Source organism: Zootermopsis nevadensis, unplaced genomic scaffold (assembly GCF_977971745.1).
Source record: "Zootermopsis nevadensis isolate Lab colony 2312 unplaced genomic scaffold, Znev_1.0 Znev_ptg000014l, whole genome shotgun sequence".
Classification (NCBI taxonomy): Eukaryota; Metazoa; Arthropoda; class Insecta; order Blattodea; family Termopsidae; genus Zootermopsis; species Zootermopsis nevadensis.
Genome location: NW_028259146.1, coordinates 45,736 through 73,646, shown reverse-complemented (window position 1 = coordinate 73,646; position 27,911 = coordinate 45,736). Strand labels below are relative to the sequence as shown.

The 27,911-nt window shown below is 35.0% G+C and overlaps 1 pseudogene; it reads right to left on the bottom strand.

Annotated features, from left to right (window-relative positions):
* Positions 1-648: 648 nt before the first annotated feature.
* The window catches only part of LOC147873815 (uncharacterized), a 49,929-nt pseudogene continuing 22,666 nt past the window's right edge, over positions 649-27,911 (bottom strand).

Here is a 27,911-nt window from a genome sequence, read left to right as displayed (position 1 = left end):
TCTGAAGATTTCTGTCTTCTGGGTTCTTGCTCTGTGTAGTCTGGTCGATGTTAACCAACGCTTCGGAGGTCATACTGCCTCCATCATCAGTACGAGAATTGAAGTTTTCACAGCGGTGAGTTTGCAGATTTCTGTCTTCTGGGTTGATGCGCTGTGTAGTCTGGTCGATGTTAACGAACACTTCGGAGGTCATACTGCCTCCATCATCAGGACGAGATTTTAAGTTATCATAGCGGTGAGTCTGAAGATTTCTGCCTTCTTGGTTGTTACGCTGTGTAGTCTGGTCGATGTTAACGAACGCCTCAAAGATCATACTGCCTCCATCATAAGGACGAGAATTGAAGTTTTCACAGCGGTGAGTCTGAAGATTTCTGTCTTCTGGGTTTTTACGCTGTGTAGTCTAGTCGATGTTAACGAACGCTTCGGAGGTCATACTGCCTCCATCATCAGGGCGATGAGTATGAAGATAATGTTGATACTTTTCAGGATTATAAGAAAAGGTATGGCCTTACAGTCACTAAGAAGGCTGAACCTATGATGAAATCCAAGATACTGTTTGGCCCACAACCTGAAAAGCCTTGATGTTGGGGACCTTGTATACCGAAGGAGGGACTATAAGTGAAGAAATTCCAAAATGAAGCACTCAAATCTGTTAATATCACATTTGTACATTTTTCATTCATATATATACATCTTACATACATCACAAAGGATATTTTGGTTGTAAGTGAATAAAGAAATGTAGGAAACACTAATGTAAAATCAGATCTAATAACAACTAACTAACTAGATGGCTTATGGAACCAGAAGGTTCATCACCGAATTAACCAGACCTAATAATATTATAGCAAAACTAGATCAGCAAAACTTTTGAGAATAACATGCCCTTTTAAAACTTACGATTTACAAGTTGAACAAGCAATAAAACACGGAATAGTATCTTGAGGCTGAAATATAACACTCAAATTTAGTCGTACAGCACTAACTTTCAATACTGAAACCTTAAAAATACAACACATTACATATACAATCTATACAGAGAAGTTTTCTCATTTAATCTTAATATTAACGTTCTTTTCACTTTGGTAACAGTGACCTAAAAAACAATGAGGAACTATCTCAAACAGGGGTACATTTTATTTTTACCATATCATCTATTAGAATATACACACTCTTTCGTATTCAGAGACTAGATATTTAAAACAAATCGGACCACACACAAGAAACAAACAGCAAAACATTTCTCTAATCACCATTAAAATATTTAAGGTGTAATGGTGTTTTAGTGTGTTTTCTTGGACAAAGGAATATTTTTTGTATCATTCAAATAAGTTTTATTCTTTAGAGGGTCAAGGAACAGACAGGCGTTAATACACCTAATTTGCAAGAAAGAGATGAACATGACTAATGATTTTAATACTGCCTACAGATAACAGAGTTCTCCATTGTCAGGGTATGCTGTTCATTAAGCCTCTCCTACATCATTGCCAACCTTAACGTCAGGTGGTGAAACTTATCACAACATGTGGCAAAAGCCACGGAGATACAACCATTATTTCTAGAGTGGAGAAAATAACATTATAAAAAATTAGGTCACATAAGTTCTAAGCTCAGATTTCTATCACTTGACGTTGCTGCACATGAATTGACTACAAACTTACCAATCTACCAGTAACTTCATATTTGGCAAGAACCTCTATTTCACATGGCGTGTTTTAATGTGGAAGACTGTTGCCGTTAGCCCACAATGACTGACATAAAATGTTGTTCAAAAGTCATTGTACCCTGAACTTCAGATTACTGGTATTCTTATCCTAATCAGGTCTCATGACTAGAAAGTTCTTCCTGATCAATATGAAACACACTGGAATGACACAATGCGTACATACTGCAGTAACAGACAGAGAACATTTCTAGCACTACACAATAAAAATAAAGTACAGTGAAATTATACATGGTTCCAAAGTACTTACATATTATGTAAAATTATCAATTTAAACAACAATCCTGTTTCGTTAACTGTAATTTTTTAAAATTAATTTTGTGATAAGGGAGACATAAAAAAATAGTCCATTCTATTCAAACAAAATTCTACACAACTGTATACTTACATATATATCTTGGTATTCTTATTGATGTGGAAATTAATGGGAGAGGTTAATGTATTAGACAATTTTGTACGCCTTTTGGGCAGGCAGTTTCTAAACACAAGTATGTTATGAGATTTAAAAATATCTGTACAGAATGCAAAATTTATCAAACTCAAAATAAGTTGTTTTTTTGCAAGTGTTATGAATACTTTATAAATATATGATACAATAAATAATTAAACATATTTTAAACAACCTTTTCATATTTTCACATAAAAGTAATAATATGGCTACTGTCTAATTGGTAGTTGTAATTTTATGAAAACTTTTTCCTTTATGGGGGGAGGGGAGAGGAGAGAGGGAGGGATGGGAGAGAGAGAGAGAGAGAGCGAGAGAGACACACACATCTCTGCAAGCCATTCCTACTTTAATTTCAACCTCACCTTCATACCGTGAACCAAATTCTTACAAAGACAGGTCAGACAACTGAGACATGATGGTACAATTAACACAATTCATACACACAGAATAACAGGACCATAATTAAAAAAGGTACTATTTGAAAGCTGAAGTTGCTTTTAACAGTATAATAAGGCCACAGCTGTAGTTTCTATCCATTCAGCTGCATATCAGTTACACCCTTATAGCTCTTTATATACAGATTATAAAATTTAAAATTGCTTCACTACAAAATGTTACATGTTTTGAGTTGTGCCCATTATTCTGCGTGTGCAAAACATGAAGTGGAGGGCATGTCACTATCAAAATTTATTTGAATTTTCTTAAAGTTTCAGTTTGATTTATTTAATGAGTCTCTAAAGTTATAACAGGATTATAAAATGTCCTAAAATCACAGAAAACGATGATATTCAAGAATACTTCACTCTTGTTGATTCCTGTCATTAAAAATTTTATAATCATGGATTAATAAGTTTATCTCAGACCTCAGGGAACTGGGACAGCTCAGTTACTATAGCTACTAGGGTATGGGTTGGATGTTTGGGGTTCAATTTCTGGCAGAGGCACAGATTTTTCTCTTAGCCACTGCATCCAGACCAATTCTGGGGCCCATCTAACCTCCTATCCTAATGATACTGGAGCACTCTATTCTCTCCTCAAGTGAAAAACACTGATGTGTTTAGTTAACCATTCACTTCCATCAAGTGCCAAGATTAAGAACATTTGGAGCTATATCTCCATTCACCCAATTGTCTGCATGGTGTGCGGCTTACTTAAGCACCATGGACAAATTAACTTTAATATTAAATTATAAATGAAAACTTAATTTATTCCAAACAGGAAGTTAATGACCATGGCTCAGTTCTACAGAATACTCCATTTCTTAAAACATATCATGCAACAAATGATTAGTCCATCAGTACAGTGATTTCAAATGACAACAATGGAAAAGATATGACCAAGTACTTGCCAGTAACAGGGCTGCACAACTCCCGGTACTCTCCAAGAAGAAACAAAGCTATAATGTAACATTTTCGTTAATATGTGAGCACAGAAGAGTGAATACTCCACTTAATTCTCCACTCAAGTTTACCGAGTTCATATTTAAAAGTGTTCTGACACCATTTGCGAACCACTAATTCATAGCATTCACTCTTTTTGGAATAACTACTTACATTTGTGTGTGAATGTGTATAATGCATCTTCCAAATGCTCTCTTGGCTAATGTACAAAGACAATTTAATCCACGGTGACTTGCTAATGCTAATCTGTTAAAGTGTTCACAAACATATATCACTACGAGTTAGGTAGCAAACTTCATGAAATGCAAAACATGCACTTAAGGTTACAAAGGCACCTCTCTTGAAAAAACTATACATGAGAATATAAGGTTTTGTGTTTAATTTCAAGCCTAACATGGAGTGTCACCTATGAAAATGTACAGTAAAAATTCTCTTTTAAATGTTAAAATGAATTTTTTAATTGTGGTTTATTACTGAAATGACTGTTTGTTGATAAACTTATGGTCCTGAAAACAAATATTTAGGAGGTTCAAATTTTATCCAGAATTTTGTTAAAAGTTTCAAATCATGCAGTCTTTCTGAAGTACACACTTGTCCCATCTCATGGAATTAATGTTCAACAATTATATTAATCTACAGTATTATTCATGAGAAACAATTCAAATTCTGGGTCAGATTTGAACTGCCCTTGTATGTCAAGAGTGCAGTATGGCAAATGAAATGGTGACATACAATGTGATATAATCTCACATACTCATACTGAATGTTCTCAGAACTGAAAATCTATGTGCAGACAGTGCTCACAAATTATAACAAAAATGTTTTGTGAAGAAATTTAAAAGGGGAAAATTAATATATGTTCCTCTATTTATAAAGATGGCACTTGCTGCATTACAAAATAAAGTTAATCTATGAAGATAATAGTGTTATATACATATATAAAAATAAATTACATAAAATTAAAATACATATAGTAAAACATGCATTCAGATTTAAGAAAATATGTTACAGTTCGTATTATTAATCAGTGCCATCCTGTTTTCAATCAGCAACAACCCTTACTACAAAAATATGTTGTGCACCACTTAACAAATGATAACGGATATTCTAATTTTAATTACTCACTGCTACAACTTTGATATTAACAAGTTTTACTAAACAGATTTTATCTATGCAATGTTATTTGGGATCTCTGACCAAATTAAATCACCAACATCATCAGAAAGATACAGGCCAAATAAATTCTGAACATACATCTAGTAAACTGGCAAGTTTATTTGGGTTCAAGGTGGGGATTTTGTTAAACTCAACCCAAGATTTCTCTGGAGTTCGTCAAATCTATCAACATATTCAGCCACATGGTATGGCCTCAGTGGTGAAACAGGAATGCCTTCTGTACTCCTATAAACAGAAAATGGAAAATTAATATGAAATACTTGTATGTGACACTTCCAACCCTCAGCCAAAAATAGGCAATCAACTTTAAATGGAGTAGTTTGCATTAAGTATTTTAAGAGTATCAGTTGGTACTAAGACCCAAAGCTGAAACGCTGTGAACATAAAAGCCCACCACTGACCCAGTCTTGAGTCTGTTCAATTTAGTTTTCAACATCATAGTATATGCCCAACATAAATTACATTTTTTATCCTGAACTTCAGAGATTGCAGACCAAAATACCAAATAAACCTGTTGCCCTTCTAATTCAAGATAAATGCAAGAACCATTAAAGTCTCTTTGAGCTTCAATTATAACATTTTAAAACCCCAATCTTTCTCCTGTCAACTTACTGATCGAAACCACTCCTACCATAAAATCCTCTTCAATTCATGTCCTGCAAATCCAGAGACATGAGTTCCTTATGTCTCAAACATTACATGCTATTACAAGGGCTCAACAAGCACACTGACCTACTTGTCCCTGACAAATGAAACAAAAAAGCCAGTAAGTGCTGCTGCTGTGTTAACACACAAATTTTGTGCAGAGAAAATGGTATTTATGTCAACCTTAAAAGTAAACAGTGGTAACTCCAAATTAGACTCTTAGATGAGATCTAATTATCAATAGAAACAGGTAAGCCCTCTCAATTAAATTAGAAGTTTAAAATACAAACAGTTTGTCTCAATTATTATTTACAATAAAGGTATAGGTACATCCAGCTGTCTACTGCATGTTACTACTATTCAGTTGAGGTACAGATGTATTGGCCCTTTATTATTACCACCAGTTGCCCGATCTATATATGGCCAGTCAGAGTATAACAAAAAGGAAGAAAATAATAAGAGAAGAGGTAATAATCAAACATTTCCACACATTCACCTCACATGGTGCTGTACAAAATCAGTCTCCCACCTCTGCAACATGGGTCGGTCTCTACTGGGTGGAGACATGAGAACATCGTACTCTTGTGCAGGGGCTCTGCAAATTCCTAAACTGCTCACAGATGTTGATGACCCATGTCTTCTTGGACCTGAAACAACAAAAGACTTATGTAGGAAAGCAGCATGATAACAAAATATGTAAGTTGAGAAATGGGTATATTCAATGTATGAAACTACACAAAACACATATACTTGATACCCTTAACCTTTCGAATCAGATTGACGTACTTCAGCGTAACATCATAAAGAGCATCTTACAGAAGAACAAGATAGTAATGAAAAGACATCAATTGGACAGATTTTAAGAAGAAAAGTTGTAAGGAAGGGAGGTAGATGGAACCAGTTCAGAATGGTCTTTGGTATTAAGAGACTTAAATATTTGGATTCTGCTACCATAGTGGTAATGGTGGTATGTCACTGCCCCCCCCCCCCCCCCAACAACTCTGACATCAACAGGACCATTAGCAAATGTGCAAGGAATGTTCCACTATGTTTATATTTCCTAACTTGTTTGTCATGATGCCTAACATGTCGGATGTCTACAGTCATCAGGTACTCACATCTAACTAATCAGTTTCCTGCACCACTGCTGACTAGTGTCATAGCCACAGATATAGGAAACAGCCTACTACACATCATAAACATGTTAGGGAGTTATAATACAAGGAATGTTGAAACGCTTTTTACAGCAAACGAAGTCCGCAATAAGATGTTGTTTACTCACCATGATACGAGGACTGCGCACTGGACAGTGTACTCTCACTACAACCTCTACTCAGCACAGCACTGCTTCCTACCCGACGTCCGAGTCGCCACCGCTGCACCAAATAACGCATACGGGACAGCGCAATCATGACTATTGCTGCCGTCCTGAAACATGACAACCATGCAATGACTTCTTAAATTTTTAACAAGCACAGATGGAAAAGACTAAGGAAGAATAAGGATTGAAATAATTAGAAAGCATTTAAAAATAAAAACTTTGGAAGGTAAATTAACATATTACAGTATGGGCATGTTTTAAAAATGAATGAAGAGAGAATCCCAAAGAAGGCCTTGAATATGAAAGTAAAACACTGAAGAGGGAGGCTGAGATCAAGCTGGGAACAAATTAGGAAAGATGTCAGACAGGATAGAAAAACATGGGACGAAGAGTATCAAGGCAGAGACAGATGGAGAGGCTTGGTTGTTAGACAATCCATATAAAATGTAAACGCCTCAGGAAGAAGTTGACATAATATCAGTCTGATGAATAACTGACAGTATTAACTTAAAAATTAAAAAACTTACTTAAACCTTGTCCTTGGTTTTTTCTGAGACACAGAATGCTGCTGGTGAAGCATGGCTTCTTGTACACCAGACAGGTGAGCCAGGCGACTTACAGTGATTGCTTCTGACTCTTGATACCCACCAAGAACAACTAGAAGATACCTCTTCTGCCACACTAGAGCCTTACGATAGCTCTCTGACCGTAGATACTTTCCAAACAAGTGTTTCACCTGCAGAGGCATGTCTTATATTAATTAAGCTTTCTTTGATCCAAAATGCAACATAACATAACTGTCCAAAACTCCCCCCAAGCACCTACATGGCGTACAGCAGAACAGCTTTACTTTACTTTGTAAAAGATATTCTATAGAATTTATTTAACAGTGTTTACACTATAACTTCATAATGTATGGTAAATTGCATTTCATTTAAAAATGAACAGACTGATACTTCCAGTAAAAACCATCACCTTGAAACATGTGCCAAAACACATTAGCCTCTTAAAAGTAAGAACATGGAAAAACTCACTCTATCAGTGATGTCAGCACCTTCACCTATTCTAGAACCATGAATGGCATCAGCTTCAGCTTGAGCCAATGCCAATTTGAGTGCAGCTTTCTCCTGTGCCCATAAAGTTCTCTCTGCAGCAAATTCCATGTGTACTGAATCCATTTCAGCGGGTACCTCAAATGAGATAAAACACATCTATAAGATGCTATACAGCATGAGCATCTGACAGCATCATTAAGTGTGTCATAAAATAAAATAAGCAAAGGTTATTTAATGATATTGTAAGTTTTATGTGTATGGAATAAAAAATCATAGTAGTTCAAAATGTATACACACACATGGAAAATTTTTGCATCAATAGGAGTATAATATAACATATCTTGGAGCAATAGGTTGCGAAGTTACAAACAGGACTGAAATTGTTCAGGATATGGTTCAAAGGTACATATTTAAGTACACTACACATGCCAGTGGACAAAAACTAGGTCCAGGTCAACCCAGTTTACACAAAAAATGATTAGATTTGCAACAAAATAGTGTGTGCACACGTGTATGTGTTCTCTCTCTCTCTCTCTCTCTCTCTTTCCATCTATCTATCTCTGAAACTCTAGTATCCAGCTATGCATCCATACAGCATCACAACCCAGAAGAAAAACACCAACATATTCACTGCTGTGAGAACTTCAAATCTCAAGTTTTGACACAATGTTTTATAAATTCTTATGTCTAAAGCGGGTAGTTACTAATCACATAACAGAAACTTCAGAAATTCCACTTATATATAAATTTGTTCAGAATCCAACATTTTAATGTCATTAAAGAATAACTAATGTAAAATGCTATTAAGGATTAGAGCAAAGTAAAGCCACCTGTCCTTACCTGTGACCTATGTGCAGTCTTGAGCTGCTCTTCCAGATCTTTAATTCGGGCCTGTAGGCGTTGGCGCTCCCCTGTTAGCCGAGAGAGTGTAAGGGCTACTTCTGCATTTTCGGTCACATGTTGCTCCAGCATCACATTCACATTCTGAATCACGGGTATAGTTATATCATGCCACACTTTCATCATAACATTTTTAAAATAAAAGTTTAGAACACTATGCATTACTGGAAGAAGGTTCAGACATTTCAGAAGAAATGACCACCCCATTTCAGGGTATAAATGAAATGTTGGACGCTTCCGTCAATAATATACGACCCTACAACTCAGAAGACTAAACTGGTATACACTGGTGCACTAGTTTATTTTTTGTGACAAAAGTTCAAAATTATTGCTCCCATAACATATCTGAGTATTAGCATGTTATATTTTTTGAGAAAACATGTCTTGTTGTCCCTCTACAGTAAGCAACTCTCTCTTTAGCTGTTGGATTATTCCCTTCTCTATTTCTATCTTCTGCTGTCCCAGTTGCTTCTCCTTCTCCACTGAAGATTCAAGCTCTTCTGCTCTCTGCTGAACTCTTTGTAACTCCAACTCCAATTTGGTACCTTGCTCCTGCTCTAACTCCAGCTTCTGCTCCAACTCCAGCTTACCCTGATATGTACCAAAAAGATGATATAGGATCTTAAAAGGAGTCAGGCATACCAGCATTATCTTTATTTAAAAAAAAAGCCTAACACAAGGTTTTTCTACTTAATCACCAAGTCCTCCTTGTTCAGATTTTAATATCCATAAAAGATAAAGATATTCCTGTAACCTATGATTCCAGAAAACCTTGCATATAATAAGTATGCCCACTGTGCCACAGTACACACTATCACATCTTCCTTTCATCTTTCTGGACACATTTTGAAATGCTGTAAAATGTCTCAAAATTAAGATTGAATTATTTTTAAAAAATCATGCGACTGTGTCACAGACATAAATATCAAAGCTGTAAAAACAAATAAAAAGTTCAATCTGAAGAAGAGTCACATGAAGTCAGTGTAAGGAGAATGTTGTAATAACAGAGGTGCTTACGGCCAATTGGTTCTTCAGTGACATTATTTCAGAGTCCTTCTTGTTCAATATTGTTTTCAAGTAGCTGTTATCATGATCTACTTCTGATCCTGAAAAAACTTCACGTGGGCTAGTATAAAGCTGGAACAAAACATAAACTCTATTACCAACAAAAATATTACTGCTCCAATCATGCTGAAATCTGTATGTACCAATCCCAAGGTTCAATAACAGTTAACTAGTAAACAATGAAGTTAAAATGTTATATTAAGTTCACTGTTACAGTAATGGTTCATGTCAATTTGTCCCCTACAGGCTTCAGACCTTCTCTCATTAATAAGTTGACTCAATATGGTTGACAAAACAGAATCTCAGTGTGCATATGGGTTTACTAACTTTGTGGTACCCTGGTATTACACATGTGAAATGGGTGGCATGAAAGAAAGAATTCACACTCTTCTGGTGTCAGGTTTTAGAAATGATGATGGATGTATAGGTATGTCGTTGTGCTGTATCAACTGCAGAGAATAAGTTGTGGCAGGTGAGATGTGTGCAAGGGTAATCATGAATGAGAAGTAAAAAGGAATTTTGACGGAAGGAGTTGTTGAAATATTCATTTCAACTTTGTGAATTGCTATGCCTTATACTTCACTTAAGATTTTACCTTCTGGACCATATATTTTTCTTAAGTTAATAGAGTTTTCACTCTACTGCTCAAATAATTGACTTGTGGTTTGCTCATAAGTTTGATTTATACACAATTTTAATTATCCAGTATTGAAATAATGAACTTTCTGTATAATCACTGTTCTTTTAAAGCACAGACATAAATCAACAGACTATAACTGTATGACAGAAAGAAGACACTCAATAACAACCGCACTCACCACATCATCTCTATCGAGACTCAGAAATCCTTCAGTAATGTTTGATTTGTGGAACCTCATCTCATCTCGTGGACCAAACATACGCTCCATCTGACTGCTCCTCTGAAAATGTCCAGAAATTTAAGTCTACCACAATCAAAACCCCTGTTTCTCCCACTTTCATATTGTTCTGAGAATGAGAAATTGCAGAATAAGAACAATATATAAATGACTAACAGAATAACACTTTATTTAAAGCATGGCAGCAGAACTAAAGGCTCCAAAATCACGGTATCCAAATTCTTATGTTTCCAAGACATTTCATCAAAATGTTTTTGTCTATAACAATTAGTCCACTCTTCTACATCCACAATCATATGTCCATTTTGTCTTAGGATAAGTCACTTGTTTGTCCTCAAACATTTTCTCAAATATTTTTTTGTCCAAAGTTATATGTCTCATTGCGCTTATCTCACTAAGAATTTGTTTCTGTTCTTCAGATGGTGAAATTACATCTCACAATAGTACTAAAGAAAGAATAAACAATTGCTGACTATTGCAGTAATGTCTATGATGTAACTGAACTGCATCTGTTTATCCAGTTAATTCTGAAGAGATTAAAATTATGACACATACAAATATAATAACATCAGTTGAAATAATAGCTGTGTTCAGAACAGTACCAATACTTACATGGAATGTCATCCTTCCACTTTGCGTTTTCTTTTACAAAATGACAGCTAACACTGTAACTCAGATGTAAGAGCAGTGCAGTCTCACTGTTGCAACCAGTGGGACTAACATTAACAGAGTTTTTAGTATTTAAGGAGTTAAATCAAGAAGCATGAAATGAAAATTCTTCTGTAACACTTTTCATCCTTCTTATTTTATTTAATTCCTTAGAAACTGAAAGACAAACATGTAAATGACTTTTGAGGTTCTCACAGCGGTGAGTATGAAGATTTCCGTCTGAATATCGCCCTGATGACGGAGGCAGTATGACCTCTGAAACGTTGGTTAATATCAACCAGACTACACAGCGCAACAACCCAGAAGACGTAAATCTTCAATTATGAACATATTGCTCTGATGATGGAGGCAGCAAGGACCTCTAAATCATCAGTAAACTTCTACCAGACTACAATCCAGAAGACAGCCATCTTCATGTATATGACTTCCACCAGTTCTATTTAAATAACAGAGAAAGAGAGCACCCTTTACCTCTAACACACGTTTCTCTGCCTTCAGCTTCTTGCAGGTCTCTGTGAGCTTCTCAATTGTTTCTAATTCTTCATTTGCCTTTGTATGCCATTCCTTTTCTTGTGCCATCATAATTCTTCTGGTTTCCTGAAGAGTTGTTTTCAACTCCTTTACCTAGAAAAAGATATCAGGGACACAATATATTTTATTTAAAACTGACAGTGACTGTACATAAGCACACATGTGCTGAAACTGGTCTAATGATAAATACAGACTATCAGTCATCACTGGAAGTAATTCCTCAGAGTAACTGACTCTACCAAGTATAACACTTATAACATGGTTTGCATATTTTTAGTACAAAATATAATAAACTCTGAGAAATGGCAGAACAAAAACATTGTTCTAATAGAGTATATACAGGATGCACAAAGGAAGAAGTTAAAAGATGTAAGATCTGCAACTGACTGTTTTATCTGCAAAAGTGCTAATCACTTGTCTTCAATGTTTGGTTACACCTGAAACGTTCTTAATTGAATACATAAGACTACTTCATTACATGCCTCCTGGTCCCTGGTCTCTATTGTCTCACGGAGTCTGCTAAATTCCTTCTCCTGATCACAGACTTTTGTCTGCAGTTCTGAGTTTGCTTCTTTCTTCTGGCTGTCTGTCTTTTGACGCTGTTCATCCAATCGTGACTGTAGAGCTGAAATCTTGAGAAGCTGTTTTTCCATGTATTCCTGTAGGGCATCTCTTTCTGCAACCACATCCTGCAACAGTAACTCAAAAATGAAACTAATAATCATCCATCAATGTTTCCACCAGGTTTCCATGTTATGAGGTCATTCTCTACCTTTACTGATTCATGAACAAATAACACCAGTGGGATTTTGTATCTACCACAAGTCTACAAGTTATAAAGAGGAAATTACTAATACAACTCTATTCCCAAAAATGAAAGCATCAAGAACACATTACTTCTTCATTCTTCTTGACTCCCTTAAGCTGCATCTCTAGGTCTCGTATTCGCTTGAGAGCCACTTCCTCTGCTCTAGAGTGCCGCTGAAGCTTGTCTTGCAGTCGATGTAATTCATCCAGTGGCAAACAAACAGGAGATTGAGTGTTGCGTGCTTCTTCAGGAGTATCACATCGAAAGGCATCCAGTTGTTCCCTATGTGAAATGATCAAAATTTAAACTGAGTATCATTTTAAAAAAATTACAAATTATTAGCACATATACAGATGAGGTAATTTCTACAAATTACAGCTTATAAACAGAAATCCACAAAATAACCTCAACATAATGGTATAGTGATTCTTGTAAATTATCATTATAATCATCTTCTCATCACCATTAATTTATAATTACTATAGAATGAGTCTGATATGTCAGTGGCAACACATCTCGGAGACAAAAGACTAATTATTCCAACTGGTTTAATGCGGTTTTCCTTAGTCCATCCAGTCAAATACCAGGACAGTACCTTACAATAGTCCATGACCACATCCTTCCACATACCTCTCAAGTCACTATTCACAATCATCCTACAATATCTCACTTGATGCTACATAATTTAAACAACACAAAATTGCCCAAAAAACAATCATTATAACCAGTAAATTCAAAATGGTTTTGTGTAAATTAAGAGTAGAATTTGGCATCTGAATACAATCTTCACATATTTTTTATGCTCAAATAAAACCTTATCATAGGCATTTGTTAAATATTTATTTTATTAAAAACCTTCAAATAATTTGAAGCACATTAGGATGTCAATTAATTAATGCTTTCCGAAATAATCATACACGGTACACCGTATTAAACATAAGCCATCCACATGCTTTACCTCTTATGGGGAAAAAAAATCCCATAACAACTGAATCTTGCTTATTAAGTCCTCAGAAAAGTACAGAAATTTAACTGTGACAATAATTTTGTTTTGTTACACAGTGGCTTCAATTCAATCAGAAATCTTGCATTAACAGGTATAAACATTTCAGACCTTTCTTATCCAATGGCAACAATGTCTATGATTTATCCATAATTTAGTAACACTTCCTGAAATGCACAAATAATCAAGAAAATGAACCACACCTTATTGAAACATCTTCAGAAGGAGAACTGCAGCTGGCACTGGACACAGTGGCATGATATGATTCAAGGTCCTTGGTCTTCTTATCTACTGCTGCCTCCAAGTCCCTCAGCTGAAACAAAATTATGCATGAAGCAGTCACGTCAGTCAGTGGTCACCCAACAAGCACTTCCACAACATGAATTCTCATATACTATATCAGCGACAAATTTAATGGGAAACAAATGAAATTCAGACCAACACATTCCTTTATAAAATATGTCACACACCTGTGCCTTCATCTGCCGCAAGGCTGTAGAGTTTGAATGAAACTGCTCAACATGCAACCGATGTTTCTGCAATTGTTCTTCAAGATGGCTGATGTGCTCTGTCAATTCTGACTTGCCAGAATCCAATCGCAATGAGTTCAACTGTACATAAGCATAAAAAAGCACCCTATAAAACTGGAAACATTGTCTAGGGAAGTAATCCACAGTAACACAGGCCCTAATCCTCAAGATCATTACATTATATCTGAATTTTTGGTTAAATCATAAAACAGGCAGCTAGTTCATGATCTTCTCTTAACCAGTGTACCATCCATAGTCCCAAAGTTTTGACTTCTTCCCCTGCCTTTTAACTGTCTGGCCATGCTCTCAGCAAGATACAAATATTCTGCTGAGACAGAACTCTTCTTTCCATGGAGATCAAAATAAATGTGCCCTTTTGAGGAGTATTCAACAAGCCAACCTTGGTAGAATGTTACCAGGTAGACTTTTACATCATAGACTACCAGTATGTCTACATGTCTACACATGGATTTGAAGGGGGGGGGGGCAAATAGGGAGGTAGCAACCCTACTAATTGACATCAGTGAAAAACATATGATTAGGTTCAGTTAATTTAATTCCATTTTCAGTATTTTTTTCTGCAAATATGTACATGCACATGTTCCCAGTATCACAGAACTGAAATAATAGGTGGCACTTCATAGGGTAACATAAATTCATTCTTGCAAAGCTAATTATCATTACAGATATCACACTATAAAGATTCATAAATTCTGATGTTGGTGAAGCCAACATTACATAGAGATGTAAACTATTCTCTTTACATTCAATACTAATATAAAACATATTTAAATAAAAATTGTAGATCCTAATGAGACCATATTTTATGCTATGTCATAATCTCTTTCATATGATGAACCACTTTGAACAAAAATATTACAAATTTAACCCAAGCTTCATGTAGAGTAGAAATTATACTGGATTGATACAAATCAAATTGAAATTTATGTGGGCAACTTTAACTGTAAAAATTAAACACCACATTTCATTAATATTTGTTGAGTGGTTTTGGAGATGATATACAGATGGACAAATGCATAAAAGTTGTCACTCACTTCCTCTGCCAGTTCCTGATGAGTCCTACTCTGCTGTTCCAGTATAGCATGCAGCTCACACAACTGCTGTTCTACAGCAGCCTCATGTTGCGTCTTTGTCTCAACCTGACTCTCCAGTTCACCAATTATATCTCGCAACACCCAGATCTGTAAGAACAGGAGCTTCAATCTCAGCACAGAATGTACTCATAGACAAAGCTATAAAAATGTATACAATTATCTTTTATGGTGTTTCATATGACTTCAGAACCTATAATAACATCACAAGTTAATTTACAATAATTACTGCAAGACACATTACATAAACTCTCTCACACCTCAATAACAGCCACAATAAAGAAAACAATTTTTCTTTAAACCTTTAAGTGTTATTGTCAAATGTTTCATCACTATCCTAATCACACTGCAATCAAAAGTACAGTAAATCCCTGCATATGCAGGATGCAAGGTGCCTGGAAATGTCATAAACACATTTAGTAAACTTAAATATATCGAGGGGAATGCTGATTAGGAAAGTCAAAATAGAATTTATCTGTATGTGTTCATATTAAAGAAAGTATACTTCATATAAATAATACAGAAATACACAATTTAATAACAAGCATAAAATATTCAATTACCTAATGTAAAAGTGAGATTTATATTTTTGAGTTGTTATGATGCCCCTGCCAAGTTCAATGCCACTCAGTCTGGTACTGCATTAACTATATACAAGGGTAATTCAAATTAAAACAATTGTCTTACTATAAAATGAGTGTACTGTTTTACAGTAAAACTGATTCACATTACTTCTCAACAGTCGCATTGTTTTTCTCAATATATTTTCCGATGATCCACCAATGCCTTGATGGCATCATGGAAATAAGGTCTAATTGGAAGATGGCTGCCTTCTGGGTTGTAGTGCAATTAAAACCTCAAAACCTATCAAGGTCTGATTAGTCACACAACCAATTTCACATCACACAGCATACCTCTGTCATTTTTTTTTCCAAATTCTGCTTCCTAGGTTTTATCCATGAAAACATTCCTGTCACAAACTGGAAAGAATTAAACATGATTTCTGACAAAATATGTGCAGAATGATTAAAGAATGAAAGAAAGTCTCAGATTCTGAATTAAAGAGAAGCCTGCATAAAACAGAGAAATGTTCATGTCCATTGGTGTTCCCTTATGGCAGTACCTTGTCAACAGCAGCTTTCAATTCTGTTTCTAATTCTTCTCTCTTGATATCAAAGTCTTTCTGAAGAGCTGCTGCCATCTTTTACTTGCAATTCTAGTGACTCCACCTGTCAAAACATTACATCATAACGCACATGAGACACACATTAACAAATTCATTCATTGCAATACAAGATCCCGTGATTGAATGAGTGCTTGAGTTGTTATGATGCCCCTGCCAAGTTCAATGCCACAATGCTTGAGTTGCAGAAATTATCACTTATAAATATCACCAAAATTGATAGTTTCAATACAGAATTACTTTTAATAATAAACACTTTGCTGATGCACGAAGATAGCAAGGTATGTTAATGCATTATGAAAAAATTCTGTTTACTAATGAAATTAATTTCCATCATTACAGTGCAACTACAATACTGCTTATGACTCTTCAATTATATATATATAATTCCTGCTTCTATCCCCCAACTGCATAATCAAAACTTCCTGACAATAAAGTGTGCAAGTTTGTCAAAATTCTTCAATCTAGAAAACGTTTTTGACATAAATATGTCTATGCGGAAGTGTCATTCGGCAAAAAAGCGTAACGAAGATGTGTAACGAAGTTGTGTGAGATCCATATCAACAATGTATAAATATGGACCGACAACAATGGTCATCTTTTATATGAACTCCTGCGTGCATTGTTATGTTACCTAAGAAACTAATTGTTGTGTCATCTGTTTACTCGGCATTGTTGTGTTACATTACTGCCGTCAACAATCAGCTTTCGTTACTACGAAAAGAGCTGAGCTGTGAATTGCTTGTAGAAGTGCATCGTGGATTAGATAATTTTGTGCTGGTAAAAACGTTTTAGAATATCACAATACATATCTTATATAAGAATTATTACATTTCATTACATTACATTACAGAGACATATTTACGTCAGATTCTCCGGAACCGTGGTTCCACTGTCAACTTTTCCATGCTTATTTTAAATTTACCTTTTCATCCAGCAATAAAACATATAATCAGAAATAGACTAGTCAGAATCAAGTTAAAACTGACTACAGTGAATATTAAATTTTTCTGAAGAGTATATATATATATATAGTGAAAAACAGTGTATACTCATCCTGAACTCTGAAGAACAAGAAATTGTCAGATGGTGGTATCATAGTTGTGCAAAGATTTCTGTTGGTAAGGTTTAATAAAACAGGTGTCCTTACTGGCAACAGATGACAAGATAAGACAAACCCCTGACAAGGAGTCATAATTCTTTTATATGACAATTTACTTAAAGTCGTCAAAGCAGCATACTTCTTATCACTCAAAGTTATGAAGAGTTTTCATTTGTTTGTGTGTAATTTAAAAGAATTCTGATTTCATCAATACATACAATTTTACATCTTTAACAAAACAAGCCATTCTGAAGCTGTTCTATAAACAGTAATAAATACATTTTACAGCACACTTTTATTCAATTATGGGGCCATAACTGTTATATGTGACAGTATGAACTATGCCCGTTCTCTAGGGCTTGAGATGAAATGACATGTATAATTTTCAACTACTCTATTCAGCACCTGACGAAAATACCCAGTGTGTCTAAATGTTTAAACATAACAACATCAATATAGTACTCCCATAAAAATAAAGTGTTTATAATTCTAAAAGCATTACATGCATGTTATTCGCATCAAGCAAAACTATAATACAAGTTACTGGCTTGTGTTGAACAGTAACAACTAACAAAAAGCTTCAACATGGCCAATAACCTGTGTTTTTCTGACATACTCATGCAGCAAGAGTTTTCGTACACTCTGTAGCTTGTTACAGGATGGCCAACAAAATATTATGAGGGAATACACATAAAATCAATGGTTATTTAAAATGTATCCCACACAAAATATTAACAAGATTTTGGACTTCCTATATAAACTATCAACTAATTTACTCGATTACCAAGAAATTTATTTTCCTTTTACTTTACTAAGATCATCTAAATATTCATATTTAGACAGTTCCAAAAAGAAGAAAATGAATTAAAATAAACACAGGGAATCCTATGGTTATTTTCTGTGGGAAAACAACTAAGTGGAGAAACAGAGATGCCACATCTGTACTAATAGATCTACAAATAATTTCAGTATTTCAAGTTTGGTACTTTGCCTATGTAAAACACTAAATATAAAGTACCAGTACATTTAAAACAAATATATATTATAATAATTAATTCTCATTTCTCTGTATATTCATCTTAATGTTATCCTCCCATCTTATTTTTTGATCTTACAAGTGAGTGTTTTCCAACTAGTTTTCCCACCAAAATCTAGTTATATTTAAGTATTAAATGTTATTTCAGCTCATACAAAATTGCCAAGAGAAGGTAGTTCTGGTAAACTGTCTGCACATAAAAATGACAAGTAATTTTATGTGTGAAGTGTGAAATTGCCAAATCATTTATATACACTGTGCAAGTTTGTGCTAGTAACACAGATTCAAAATGATACAGTTTCAGACTACTAAAGTGTGGTAGTTAATTCTCTTTTCTTTCATTCATTGCACAGTGTTTTCTTCTGTTTCTTATACAAACAATAATACAATGTTCTCAACCAGTAACATCTAGGTGAAATTTCAGATTCTCAATGCAGCAAGTATGAAGATGACTGTCTTCTGGGATGTTGTCCCATGAAGTCTGGTAGAAACTGACAAATGTTTCAGAGGCTCTTATTGCATCTGAAACATTAGTCAATTTCTACCATACTGCATGGTGTAACATCCCAGAAGACAGTCACCTTCAGTAACATCTATTTTCAAAATTATAATATACAATATCATCAAAGTTCCTGTTCAAGCAACTTATGTAAAGCATACATATATTATTCTGATTCCCATTCAACTTTCTGAAACTCTCAATAATCTCAGCACATGCTGTTACCACAAACCGCAAAACAGATTCACAAACATCTTATCAAACCAAACACTGGCCACCCCTAAACAGCAAAGATAGCACAGAGTAGATTCAAACACTTGTTATAGCGGTGTTAGTTATAAGAACATGATGAGAAACTCACTGTCTGAATTCTGACGAGTTGCTCACTGCCCTCTAGTGCATCCTTTGTGCATGAGCAAACAGTTCAAGAAGAGACAGAGAGAAGGGTGGGGTGGAGGTGGGGTGCATGGTCAAGAAAACAAAAGATAAACAACAATTACTCCATCACCAAATCAGACAATGTTCAAATTAGTATGTAAATGCTAGTGTTCCATGATGCAAAACATACTGGAACAGGAGTAGCATTTTAAATCCTGATAATCTACAAATACAATTTTATATTTCCTCAGGTAATAGCCATCAATGGTTTGCCATCAGATTTTTTAAATAGACAAATAGGATTATTTTATTTTTTGTAACGTGCACAATAACAGAAAAAGATGTAAACCTACATTTTATTGAATCTGATGCAATTTAAAAGTGACAGGAAATGTGGACAAACTTTTCAAAATACAAAATGATTCAAGCATTAGTATATCTAGAATATAAATAAGATTTGCAGTCACAGCTAAGAGTGTTGGAGGTGGGGGGGGACAATGGTAGACTCTGATTAAATTTGGCAGTGAAAGGAATCATCAGGCAGATATATAATTGCAGGAAGTTGAAAATGGATATTCTTATATATGTGACAGTTACATTCTAAATAAATGAAAACAATAAACTCTCAAGATGTTTTCACTTCAGGTATAAATTACATAAAGAGTAGTGTTCCAGAACTTTCAGTTACCAATATTTATATGTTCATTACATGAGCAAATACAGCAGAGTGCAAAGGCTTCTTATTTTAAATGTATTCAAACTACAAAGCATAACCACCCAGCAAGCAATCATTTCAATATAAATAGGGCACTGTTCCCATATTAATGTTAAATCAAACTATCTTCATAGACAAGGAAATATATCAGTACTGTACATATTAATTGAACATTCAACCAAAACAGAAAGAAATATATGGTATGCTGATAAAATGCAGAGTTAGGAAAAGGACAGTAATGAAATAAAGGGGCAAATAAGTCTTCATGCTAAAGTGGACATAAATATTCAAGTTCTTTCTCTGAAGTCCCCAAGGCACTTACAATTGAAAGACAAACACTTGCAGCAAGACATTTAACATCTTATACAATTTGCCTATGTAGTTCCAAGTCCCACAATTAAGACGAATTATTCTGCAACTGACCAAAGAGTTCACTTTAAAAGGCATTACTTCTAGCATAATTTCCATTTCACATAGGTCAACACGCAATAAACATATTTATGCTGGTCCTACATGTAAAAAATATCTCTGATATCTATAGAATGCAGGACAAACAGGTATGGTGACTCTAATAAGCAGTTTCTTTCAAGTAAATTAAGTTATGATACCTATAATTTATTCTTAATCAAATTACAGGATTACTCTGTGCATACACAAAAATATCAAACCAGCAATGTACTGGAGATATTTCTAACACTAAATTTGCAATCTAAACAGCAATATTGTGCAAACAGCTCTACATTTGTTACACTTTTTAGATGCATTTCTGGTGTACTTAAAAGATAAGACAACTTCTATAACGGTTGTTCTGCTATTTTTGTTCATTTGCCAACAAATTATTACATGTAATTCCGTATTAGAGTCTTTAACTAGTTAATTTTTCAGGCTGTATTCCTTTTAATCCTAGTCATAACCACTCAAAGCAAACTAAAAAATGAAAAACCAACCTCTTTAGTCAGGCGCTCACGTTCATTATGGTCATGATCTCGTTCATGAATCTGCTCCTGCAGCTTGGCAATTTCCCGCAAGAAGTCATCTCTCTCCTGTTCTCGTTCAGCTGCCTGCTCCTCCAGGAAGAGGCGTGTGGCTCGCAGCTGCTTATCTGCAGCCTCAACCTGCACAAAACACAACACGTACAGAAATGTTGGACAGATTTGTGGCAGATGTGGGCAAAATGTTGACAATCCCTCCCAATGTCAACTAAAATAACAGCATGTAAGACAGCATAGTGAATATACTGATGGCAGTCTTCTGGGTTGTAATGCCATGTGGACTTGTATGAACATGCCAACATTTCAGAGGAAAAAACTGCCTTTAATATCAGAGGCCCATAACTAGCATGTGAGCCAGTGTTGTAACCCTTGATGATGCGGGTAGTGCTGCATAATATCAAAGCTAAAAGAAACATATATGCATTTTACTTTTGCCTCCCTTCAGAACCTCATGTTATTAATATTCAGTGATATGTCTGACAAAAGATTATTTCTTTCATGCCAGACCAACACCGACATATTCTCAGCTAAGCAGCCACACACAACAGCTGTAAATCCAAACAGCAAAACACAACATGCCACCTCACAAAGTGAAGATGTGTCAATATTATCTCCAAAATTATTTACCTCTTGACAGAAAACCTTGTGAATCTAGGGAGGAGTGTCTAATGAGACCTGGCAGAGAAACAAAGATACCAAAATGTACTCAAATTACTAATGATACTTCCCAATATTCTGTTATCCTTTCTCTAAACAATTTGTCAAATTGTGCTGACTAAAATAAAATCTGGGGTTGGTAGGAAGGTATAATCTCTTAAAAGATAAACCACAATGGCATTTCACATATATTCACAAAAAATGCTTCTGTCATTAGACAGACCACATCTACTAACTAACATTATTCACAGCAACAGTTCTTATTGGAAAAGTTAAAAAAGTACTTGCCTGTTGCTTTAAATCATCATGTTTCTTACGAGCTTCTTCTGACAGACGGTCACCTTCCTGGCACAATTCTTCGATCAGCTGGAGATGTGGGGACTTGTGATCACCAGCTGTCCTCTTACTTAGGACAGATCGAGCTACAAACATAATTTTTTTTCATTCTATAAAGGTTTGTAACAACTTGTTGATACACAACACAGTATAGTAATTGGAGAATTTTTTTTGGATTGCTGTCCACTGTCTGGACTGACATACAGCATTTCAAAAGCCAATTCACAATTTTAAAATATACGAAATCAGAACACGTCTTGCATTTGACAGTGTCTAAGGAACCAATTACTAAATCTTACAATCAATGGCATCTTAAAATTGAAGAAATATGATAATATCCTTCTTGTGCTGATATACATGTTTAACTAATTATGATATGGTTTTTAATTACAATGCTTGAGTACATTCACTTACAGATTCACTTAAGTTATAAATAACATCACACATAAGAGAAAATCAAAAAATAGTAATTTAATTCAAAGAAAAATATTTTAAACTTTTAAACTTGAAAGAATGCCTGTCTTCTTTTGCAGTTTATTTCATGATACATTTAGTAGCTCAGACAACATAGCACTGAATGACAGGACAGGTAATGAATAATTAATTGGAAGCAATGCTTCTATTCACAACTCTGAATTAACGTGAATGCTTTTTGTGCTAAATTGATCCTCTCGGGTATTGTAGCTAAAGATAAAAGCAAGATGTCACCCACCTTTATCTTGCAACTCAGCCATGTTGTGAAGCCTTCGTGTAAGACTAGGTTGAATGCTTTCACCAAATCCTTCTGTAACATCCTCCATCTTTCCAAGTTCAGATTCCAATTCTGTGACCCGCGTCCTTGCTGCTTTCAAATCTGACTCCAGGACTTCCTGCATAGTTTCCAGGCTTTTTAGATGATCCTGTAGGACAGCACGCTCTCTTTCCTTTCTCTGAGAATTTTCCAGCTGCATCATAAGCTCATCCTTTTCTTTTACCTCCATAGCCAGTTGGTTGGTCAGAATGTTCACCTTCTCCTCCAACAACATTACTGCATCTCGTGTAATTTGAACAGTTTTAGGCAAAGTGCCTGAGAGCCCAAGGACAGCAATTGCTTCAGCTTTCAATCTTTTCAAGCAGCTGTCAAGTTCTGATCGGAAATTCATGGACAGATCTTTGTTTCCCTCTATGCAATCTAACAAGTTGTCTTCATCAATAAGGCTGTTGATACTTGAAGCATCAGGAGCAAAATGAACCCTATGAGTTACATGGGCTGAACTGCTACTTTGTCTGATAGGTACAAGAGACTGATCAAGATGGTGTGATGCTATTGAGACCTCATCACAAGTGACTTGATCTTGTACCACTGATATGTCATTCTCTTGTGGGCTTGTTACAGTGGATTCTAATGAGAAGGTCTCTAAATTCTTAACGCTATTACTGCTACGTTTTGCTTCTGTGTTATTACCACATTCATTGTACATACTTTCAGTAACAGATGAAAATGCATGACCATTCACTTCAGATATGTTCTTTCTCAATTCCATGCTATTTTTAAATTCTTCTGGCTCAACCCTCAGCAATTCTCCAATAAGAGTACTATTCAGCTCATCTTCACAAACAGTAAAATATGCAACCAGTTCCCCCAACAAGCACCTCAAAGTGACAGTCATTTTCTTTAGATTATCTCTGTGAATAAATTATACATTGCAGTATGAATTATCAACAAAGTACAAATTTAGTTTATAATTAAAAAAAATAATGATAGTAGCAACCTGTAAACTGGTGAGAAGCATATGAAATACTATGACACATTTTTACAATCAAGTACAATAATACAGGTTTGAAAAAATGTGTTGAAGTTTATATGTGCCAGTACATACATTGTACTTTTAAATTTATGCAGCAAATTTCACATTAACTTAATATTTCTAACAATGGTATGTAGTCATAAGTACAAATATTAATTTTCTTGGACCCTTCCATCTTCTGGGTTCAGAACCGTTAAATTCAAAAAAATCTTACCATGCTAGACAATTAAAGAAAAATTGTTTATTACTGGGAATACATGTCCCACAAGCTACTAACATTTTAGGAAAGAAAATATTAAGTAACCTTAAAATGTTAAGAAAAGTATGGATTACAACGCACCATACCACACAATTGTGACAATTCTCAGTTCAATGCATAATAAGACTAATAAAAAGCATTACATAAACTAAACTACCTCAAAATAGACTAACCTATCTTCCTAACTTAATTTAGCAATACAAGCTACATGCATCTAACTGTTAATTTAACCCAATATGTTTTCCTTCATATTATACAAATATGTTTGTAAATAAATCAGTAATACCACATTATCAGCAATAAACACTATCTTATGAAGATATGACAACAAATAACTTCGACCAAACATACCTTTCCTTGATCAACTGCTCCAGATCTGCATGGAGGATCGAGATAACATTCTCAGTTCCCTGATCTGAGCTACCTTCCAGCTTAATTTGCATTGCAATCTTACACTTCTCCAACTGAAATATAACACATGATTAAAAGATAAATTTAGAAATGTATAGTCTCTAATTTATTAATGGTATTCACCTTAATATTTAAATCTCTAGTTGGGAAACAAGACATAGAAGGGAAAATAACATTAAAATGGATCACAAGGAAATAAGAAGTGGAATATGTCAACAGGATTCAATCATACCAGGAAAAGGTCTGGAGGGATCCTTCTGCAGTGGCATTGTTCACATAAGAGAACTTGTAAGTTCTCGGTAGAAAACTGCTGTCCTACACAGCAGTGAAAAGTTAATAAAATGTAATTCAGGTAATATAACAATGGATTCTTCTTGGACAATCAGGCATGTGAGAATGGAGTAATGGGATGACCAACTGTACATGAACTTGGTTAGGGCAGGTATGACTGACTGCCTGACTCTGACACTGACCCATTTACAAACGAGGAGACAGAGCTCTGATAGCCAGCTGTAGGTATAAATACACATGCAGTCATACCACTCACCACATAAACTCTGATTATGGTGGTAGAGACAGTCCCTGAAATGTCCGATTACAACGCCACCTTCACATGACTGATCACCCAAGACAGCTTCATTACACTGTCGCCATAACAGCTTCAAATCTTACATAAAGTAGATTTCTGTCTTCTGGGTTATTGCGCTGTGTAGTCTGGTCGATGTTAACCAACGTTTCAGAGGTCATACTGCCTCCGTCATCAGGGCGATGATGACGGAGGCAGTATGACCTCTGAAACGTTGGTTAACATCGACCAGACTACACAGCGCAATAACCCAGAAGACAGAAATCTTCATATTCACCGCTGTGAGAACCTCAAGTCTTACATACTTACATAAAGTAGTTCAGTATTATGTTAAATACTAAGTAAAAACTGTTTATTTATACAAGCAGCACTCAATAAAGATGAAGGACCAAAGAGGGGGGGGGGGGGAATCTCCATGCATTCTAAACTTCTGAAGAGATAGAGGTAAGAAGTCAGCCTCACATTCCAGTTACTTTAGCTCTGTGTGTAAAGTATGGGGGACAAATTTAATATGAGGCTAAGAAGGCAACACAGCCAATAAGAACCAATCAGAACATGATGGCAAAGAGAGAGTGCCTGCCCTGTCAGGAATCAAACCCTGGCTGTTCAGTCTGCAGCCATTCACTTTACTGCTAGAGCTATGTCACAAGCTAAAAGTCAACACAAAGTACAAGAAAGAGTTGATTCAATGGAAGTAATACAGGAGAATCACAGACAAAATTATCAGAAAACACACCTGAATGATCTGAAACTTCAACGACTGCAATTCCTGTACCATACTGTCTATGAAAGTGGTTTTGTTAGTAAAGTTGAATTCAACCTTCTGTGTTAGTAGTGCCATCTCCTGTTTTAAAAATTCATGTTACATAACAGTTATAGTGCACCAAGCTAAAATAACAGTGGATGCACAATTGCATGTAAGACCGTTTTTAAAAATAAGTTCACATTTCATTAACAGGTTAAAGAAAAGTACATATACGAATACAACAATGAAAAAATTGCTATAATTGTGATAGATGTAGCATCTTCACCACAGCTTTATATTGTCAAAAAATATAAAAATATATGTAAAAAAAATACAAGCAGTAAATAAGTACATGTGCAAACAATGAAACAATCTTTATGAAAAAATGTATGGAAAGGTCAGTGTGAACAAGTTTTTAAGAGATAAATGCACCACAGTAAGAATTCTGGAACACAATAATTCAGTACAAGCTCTGCCACATGTAAGTATAACAACATGCTGCAAACAATGGTATCTCACCTGTACCTCATGCTTTGTTGTTTCAGCAGCCATCTGTCCCTCCAGCACTGCAATGTCCTCACTGAACTTCTTTGTCAGAGACTGCAACTCTGTTTCATAATCAGCCTTTAATTGTGCCACTTCTTTAGCATGCTGTTCTTTCAGGATAACAATCTCTTGTTTATAATGAATTGCAAATTTCTCCTCAAGCTCAATTAATTCTTTTGGGCGAGGAGTATCCTTACAGTCATTTGACAGAAGGGCCTAAATAGGAACATGATACACAGTATTAATATGTCAATTTTAATTTCTTTCTGCTATTGGTTGCGCAAATTATCAAACCAAGCAAGCACAAATACAGCAACAGGACAAAAAAACATGTTCATTAAAAGCATACTTTAACCTTTTCCACGCTACAAAAGAGATTTATTGCTCAGAAGCACCAGCTACTTTTGCTCTGAATATCTTAATTGTTTGCTTATATCAATGATGCAATTTCATGCTACTTCAAACTGTTCTATATTTTCACAGATGTAAATACACAATCAAAGATATTAATTTCCAAAGCAAACTCATTATGGATATAATTGCCAAGCTACATAAAATACTGACCAAAAGTTCCAATGATCAGTGTTTTAATATTAAAAACAATAAAAAATTCTGCAATAAATGTTGAATACTAATAAAGCAATGTGAGAAAAAATTGAAGAACAAGTTCTAAAGTAATTACACACCAAAATTATCCAAGAGATGTTAATTCTGCACAGACATTAAAAACATTTTTCATCATTTACTTGGTATCTAAAGTATGTTAACTGAAATCTGATTTTAACTGTTAAAGCAGTAGCAGTGTACTGACTACTATGGATTATTATCCAAAGAGACAAGGAACATGCATGCAAAAAATTGGCAAAATTTGTCCAGTTGTTGATAAATGCAATGTTTTCCACTTATCCAATAAAAATTACACAGTATGAAAAAGATACTTAAAACTTCAATAATATGTAAATCTGAAGAATTCACTGATGGATGGAATAACACCCAGATTCCTGACCCTTCAGCTGTTAGAACTGCAATTATTGAAACAAGTGAGTCACAAAATATCAAATTATATAAAATGAATAGTCTCTAAGTATTTTTGTGCTATATTGAATTATAAAGATGAAAGAAAAGAATACATTTACTGAAGGTATAATGTACACCATAATGAAACACAGGGCTGATGCTAAGTGTTTCAGATCAAAGTTCACTTGAAACTATCTAAGGGGTGCTATCAGTTGTTGATACAAATAATCTCCAATACCATTACTCACTTCAATGTGTCATGAGACTCATAAAGTTAAAGACAAAGATGTAAATGTGTAGTGAGAAGAAGTGTAACTATCAAACTTGTGGTGTCAGAAGAAAATTTGCCATAAAATTTAGGGCCATGGTAAACCAGGACTATTTAATTAATACTCTGT